This window comes from Mycteria americana, chromosome 1 (genome assembly GCF_035582795.1).
Source record: "Mycteria americana isolate JAX WOST 10 ecotype Jacksonville Zoo and Gardens chromosome 1, USCA_MyAme_1.0, whole genome shotgun sequence".
Lineage (NCBI taxonomy): Eukaryota > Metazoa > Chordata > Aves > Ciconiiformes > Ciconiidae > Mycteria > Mycteria americana.
This window is the reverse complement of record NC_134365.1, coordinates 190,437,873-190,444,785: the sequence shown is the minus strand read 5'-3', so window position 1 is coordinate 190,444,785 and position 6,913 is coordinate 190,437,873.

The following is a 6,913-nucleotide window of genomic DNA, read 5'->3' as shown; positions in this document are numbered from 1 at the left end:
CTGCATGTGTAGCACGCTGATCATCAGATGATTATGTGACATTAATAAATCAATGACCAATTATTAATGAATTCCTGTGATTGAAACCATGTGGGTGGAGCAGTTTTTCCCTGTGACAGGAACTAGCAAATTCTACCCTTCTCCCACTGGCAAAAATACAGACTGGAGTGGAAGAAGGGCTGAAAAACTTTAAATGCGGGTGTATTCATACAGTTCCTCCCTGAAACAACCCTTCTGGAATTCTGAATTCCTTGATAATTCTGGATTTTTCTTCTTTTTCTCCTCCAGCAGCATTTCATTGTCATTCAAGGCAGACAGGAGCACATTCATTAGCTTAGATCACATGAATGTGCCTATGTGGGAGGAATGTAGCTCCATAACAATGCCTATAATACTATTCTACTGCATTTTCCCCTCTATATTTGTAGTAATAGGCCAGTTTGGATGTTCTGATAATTTTTCCCATGTAGGAAAGTATCAATATCAGATGTGAATTCCACTAAATGTGTTTCTTTTGTTTTGTGCCAAAAACTGGCTTTCTCCATCATTACTAAATTCAATGATGGTCACAAGGCTGTTTTTCCATTTCTTGTTAGAACTACAAAGTTTCAGCATATTACTGACAGATTTTTTTTTTTTTAAACCAGCACTTCACTGAGAAGTATCACAGGATTTCAGCGTGTGTGTGTGTGAGTGTGTGCACATTTCATCTGTGTTTAGAATGGAAAACCTTTCATAAATAACAGGTAATTTAAAACAAGAGCTTTTGGTTTAGACTGTGTTTTCTCATTCATTGGTACCAGATTTGTGCCACAGCATCACCTAAGAGTATAAATTTCATCCATATGAAGTGCGAGCACACAGTATCACTTCTGTCATGGTAGAGCACAGGAGATGGTGTTTACACTAGTATTGTGGTCCCTGGGGGCTGGCAGATGATATCTGATCCACTGTAAAATCTGCTTGGACAAAATGGTCTCTGCAAAATATGTATTACACTTCAGCTGGCATTACGAGTTTGTACCACTTTGTGTGAAGTAACTGCCGTGTTTTTGATCCAGTGCTTTGTGCTCTAGGACCCTGTTTCTGATCTTGTGGAACCGCAGCCTTGGATGGAATTCAGGCTCCATGAACTGGGCAACCACCCTCAATAAGATGAAGGGCTTCTTGTCTTCATGAAAGCCAGCCTGTTCTTCACCACCGCATCATCTGGTCTAATAAAAGATATTACCTCTCACTGTAGGCATTGCCTCTCTTTTAAGCACTTGACAGTTCAAAAGTTTCCCTCTCTGAAAGAGCATCTTGACATTTCTATGTTCTCTATAACCAGAATAGTGTGTGAGTAGAATATGTCCAATATATGAATAAGACTGTTCTATCACAAAAAGAAAACTTCTCCAGGAAGGAGCCTTCGACTGGATTGCTCCCACCGGGTTTGCCTGGGTGGACAGCCACGCCTCTGTACACTCCTCACGATTTCCCAGGGACTCTGTGTGCGTGAACACCATTCCAAAAATGAGACTTTTGGCTCTGCCTGCAATACAAGCACCACACCAGTTCGTAAGTCAGTCTAATTAAACAAATGCAAGACTGTCCTGGAGATAAAGTTCAACTGCTTTAGCAAGATTTGTTTAGTTAAATAATTTAGTGTTGCAAATACTGAAAAGCAGAAGTTAATAAAATAACATCAGCACACGGATTGGTTCATGTTACAGTTGAAAGGACAGTGGATGTCTAAATAGCAGAACTCCTGTTTAAAAATGGAAGGCAGAAGTAAGCGAATGACTAGTCATCTGTTTCAAAGATGCTGAACTGCGAACATCTGCATTTCCATCAACATTGTTAACTGCGATGAAATGTGCCGACTGTAATTACTTTACCATCTACCGTGAAGACAAAATGCTTGGAGGAAAAAATAACTTTTTTGTTGAACCAGTACACATTTTGTGTACTTTTCTATGTAGATAATGACCTAGAAGCTTGATGACAGAGGCAACAGCAAGTATCTTGAAGCAACTGAAAATATTTTGTAATCTGATGTCACTTTTCTTGCTTCTGCTGCTCAATCATTCAGCAGTAATTTTTTTTTCATGATGCTTTCATACTTTTTTTTTTTTTATTACAAACAGCAGATGTCATCAGGACTTATCTTAGAAATTGATCTTTTAAGCAGCGGCCCTGCAGGCTTAGGAAATAGCATGAGAAGACACTACAGAATGCTCTCCAACATTAGGATATGGAAGCTCTCGAGGGTCTGCCTCTGACAAGTGGACCTCTCTCAGCAGCTGCTGTAATATTTCGCAGGGTAAGACAGCCTGTGAAAATACTCACTTCTTCCAGCACATTGCCTGGGAACTGCTTCTCGCCAGAACAGATGAAGCGTCACTTCCTCATCATACAGCTCTCCAATGCAGCAGTTACACAGTTCAGACGTCAGAAGTCAAACTTGTGATTCTGGGAATAAAATATTTATCACTTATCAGTTGGGTGCTGAACACTTGAATAGAAAAGAGCCCTTTTGTTCTGTTTAAATGAAGGAGAGACCTTAATATAAATTTAGTGCATCAACTTCACATTTTCATTTGACTCACATAGTTTTACTGAATGTCCCAGCAAAGACTGGCAGAAGAGAAGCTGCGTCTATCAGGCTCACCTGCTTTCATAACTTGCAGTGACTAATCCCACTTGATCTTTTACTTTATCTATTTGCAACTATGCTTCTCAGCATTTTTATTTTGGGTGCCTTCCTGCATTATTTAATGCAGGTGAAATAATTTGATTTGCTACAGAACTTTTGTCAGAAGAACAAATTCTTTACTGGTAGTAAGTTATTCATCATCTGTGATGGGCAAAACAAAAAAGCAAAAAACATCTTTCTAGAAGTGACTAGTCTAGCGATATAGCTGTAGCTTCTTGATCCATTTTCTTTCGTGACAAAGCTGGTTTAACAAGCAACCAGCCCCATTCTTTGCCCCCATCTGCTTTTTCTTCTCACACACACACACACACACACTTCCTCATCTGTATCAGTCTTGTGGAGCTGTGCTGTATGTTGGATTGCCAAATAATGAAACTTAATAAAAAGCTATAATACCTCTTTAATTTTTTTCCTTTTAATGTATAGTCTGAATTACAGTGGCACTGGCAACTGAAGGAGCAATAAACTGCAGAGTAGATGTGGGAACGCACAGCTATGAGACACGATACGTGGCAGCAAGGACAAGAACTTCTTAAGCCAGTTTTGCCATCCAAGAAAATATATGCTGTATCTACCCAAATGGCATATGGAGAAGTACAGTCCATGTTAACAGTATCTGTTCTCTCTCTGTCACACATTCGTGCCAAGAAACTCCACCGTCATCAGCAAGCAGTGTGTGAGCTCGACTCTTTACCCCACGTAAAGAGGACCTAACGCACTCAAGAGTGAGTTCTTAAATGTCTCCATTTCCTGCGTCTTTAACCTCCAGTGTGATTCACCCTCCTCCCTTTTTCCACTTAATCCACCCTTCCCCACATGCTTCACTTCAGAAATTGCTATGCAAATCATGTTTCTAAATTATTGGGGTTTTTTTAGTTGTACTCATAAAGAATGGTTGCGTCCCGAGCTACGCAACAGGTTAAAAACAGAAGTTACTTAAATATGCATGTACATATGGTATTTTACTGACTTTAAAGACACTGTATAATCCTTGCCTCAGCAGTTGTACTGGTACAGAATTTTCTATTAAAAACATCCAAAAGTGATGTTTTTTCAACTGTTTCTGATGTTCAGTTCATAGCTATGAGGATCAGCCTTTTCCCAAGATGCCAAGTTTTCCCATCTGTCTTGAAATGGACAATACTGGAAAGCCTTTACAGCCTGATTTTAATGGAAAACTGCAAGATCTTTTCATTTTTCTTTCCTTGACCTCCTAAGTCCAGCTCTACTCCTCCTGAGATCAGTTCCACTCTGTCCTTTTCTCCGCTCCATGATTTCCACTGGTTAAAAGGATGTGTGGACACACACTTGATTCTGTCTTCTAATGACAATCATTTCACTCGCTACAGGGTATTTAAAACAGGCTTAATCTCATCTAAAACATGAATGTGTGTTAATTATGGCAGTTGCATGGTACCAGTAATGCACAGAGTCAGAGTTCCCGAGCAGGGAACCTAAGGTTCCTTCAGTCTCTTAGTCTGAAGGCTAAGGTGCCTTCAGTCTCCTTGCCCTTCCAACTTGGGTGACTGAGCCACTCCTAAAACAGCTGTCAAACTACTAGGATTAAATGATGTTGTCATAGAAATTATGGTTTTTGGCTGTATTAGCACTGACTACATCTTTGTAAAGAAATATCCACCAGAACAAAGCAGGATGTGCATTGATCTGATGGAGATGTGCCACAGCACTATGAGGCCTACCAGCAAACTGAGGCTATGGTAGCTCGCTCAGGAGCAGCGTGGCCAGCCACCCAGCAGCTGGGTGGAAAGCTGAGGGCACTGTCGCAAGCTGTCGTCCTCTGCCAGGGTACCAGCATCCTCAGACATATTTTGTATTTTGACTGGATGCCTGTAAATCAGCATGTCTGGAATTCTTTAGAGGGTCAGCTGACCACCAATTTCCTGGATGTATGTTTGGCTTGGGATTGTTACCCTATCCTTGTAATTATTTTGGTTTTACATGCAATTATTTGTATACTTCCTTCTTTTAGCATATTGCTGATATTTTTAACTTTAAGCCTATTCCAGGTAGCTCTTCCGTGGAGAATTAGGAATAATGATTCTTTACAAAAGGTAGAATTCAGTCATTCTGCAGCATTAGCCTTAAAACTTTAAAAAAAAAGCCTTTGGGGCTTCTCTGTAGAAGTCTGCCAAATAATTGCCAAGGTTCAGCTATTTTAGTTGTGTGATTAAAAATACTCCTTTCCCTGATTTAAAAAGCAGGCCTGTTTCTTTCACACAATTTGATGCAAACATTATGGAGTCAGCGCTGTCTTGGGCCCCTGTCAGGAACAATGCCTTGAACGTGTTTAAATAAACTGTATGAGAGACACCAGGGATATCTGCTTTCAGTTCTCCCCAGTGTACCCTTTTGTAGCTCAAAGATCTCACTGTGGTATGTATCTTGGCTACTGCTGAAGTTTACAATCCACTTAATTCCACGCCCAAGATGTGGAAAGTAGGAAGATTCCTCTACAGAAGCCCATTGATCTGAGCTCTTAATCCACCATCTCTGCTCCCAACCTCATTCTTCTGGTTTTTGACATACTGCTGGCAGGTTTTGGGCAGGTTTTTGCTGATGCTTTTCATTTTGGCATATACACTAGACAAAATAGCTTGTTTTTTTCCTCTTCCTAAACCAATGTGGGTCATTCTGGTATTAGGACAAGATGCCAGTTGGGTGCACTCTGGTCTTGTTGAGCTTCCACCTTGTCAACTTTAAAAACAGGTGGGCATTTCCTTCCTCTTTCTTCTTGTGGTTCTGCATCTGTCCAGTTTTCTAATATTTCTGTCTATAATACATCTGCAAAAGGTAGAGAGGGTTTTAATCACATCGCAAGCAAAAGGTCTGACACAATGCAAGCATTCCAAACAATACACATATACATAAAGAGAGCAGCATGGAGAGGAAAAAAAAAGCACCAAATGGATATGAAAATCTTTGAAATGCTACCACGCTTTTCTTGCGCAGTATTCTTTCAGACATATTTAGTATTTTGCATTTGTATAACGCTTTTGATGTAAGAATTTTGGAAAACTTTATGGCAATGAAGCACAAATTCCCTAGCTGATTTTTGCCAGACTTTAGTAAGAAATCCAGAACTACAAATAAAACTATAGCCTTTCCCACCTTTCTACCTGTTCCTCCCCACCTGAATATGTAAGTTTCTCAAAAGTAGAATTTATTTTTACACATAGCCATGTGAAATTACCATTTTATAGCTGGGAATTTGAAACACACACCACAGGATAACATCCAGACCAAGTTCAGACAACCGTGCAGCTTGGCCAGCGGCTACCCCTAAGTTTCCACTGCCCTATTTACTGGCCAAGTCATCACCTGTGCTTAAAAAGGGAGGCAATTACTCCAGATCATCTGAAAGCCGCATTTTCAACTGTAGCTCTGTTTTGCATTCTGTTTACTGCTTCTACTTATTTCTGCATGGTACCATCTGGATTCTGCCTCCTTTCCACTTCCTCATGGTTTGCAATTTCCTAAGTTCCTGCACATATTTTTTGCGTTTTATGGACAATCAGCAATTTTTTAACTCCACAAATATAGCTCAGCATTCCTTCACTTTATTTTTAGCCCAAACTGGCTACTAGAGAACTGCAGTTTGCTAGCTTTGAGCCCGCTAAGGCAGCTGACTCAGAGACTGGCCTGGCAGATGGCTCAATCCCTTTCTAAAGCTAAGCGAGAATGGATCTTTGTCATTTCTGGTTGCAAATCCTCAAATACAGCAGATCCTCGAGGTGTGTCTGCACGTGTTGCCTGCAGGCCTCAGCATCCCCCACCCCACCTTGACTGAGAAAACACCCTCCATTCACTCCCAGTTGACTTATCTTGGTTTTGTTTGGTTTTAGAATAGGATAGAATAGAACAGACTATTTCAGTTGGAAGGGACCTACAATGATCATCTAGTCCAACTGCCTGACCACTCCAGGGCTGACCAAAAGTTAAAGCATGTTGTTAAGGGCATTGTCCAAATGCCTCTTAAACACTGACAGGCTTGGGGCATCGACCACCTCTCCAGGAAGCCTGTTCCAGTGTTCGACCACCCTGTCGGTAAAGAAATGCTTCCTCATGTCCAGTCTGAACCTCCCCTGGTGCAGCTTTGAACCATTCCCACGCGTTCTATCCCTGGATACCAGGGAGAAAAGATCAGCACCTCCCTCTCCACTTCCCCTCCTCAGGAAGCTGTAGAGAGCAATGAGG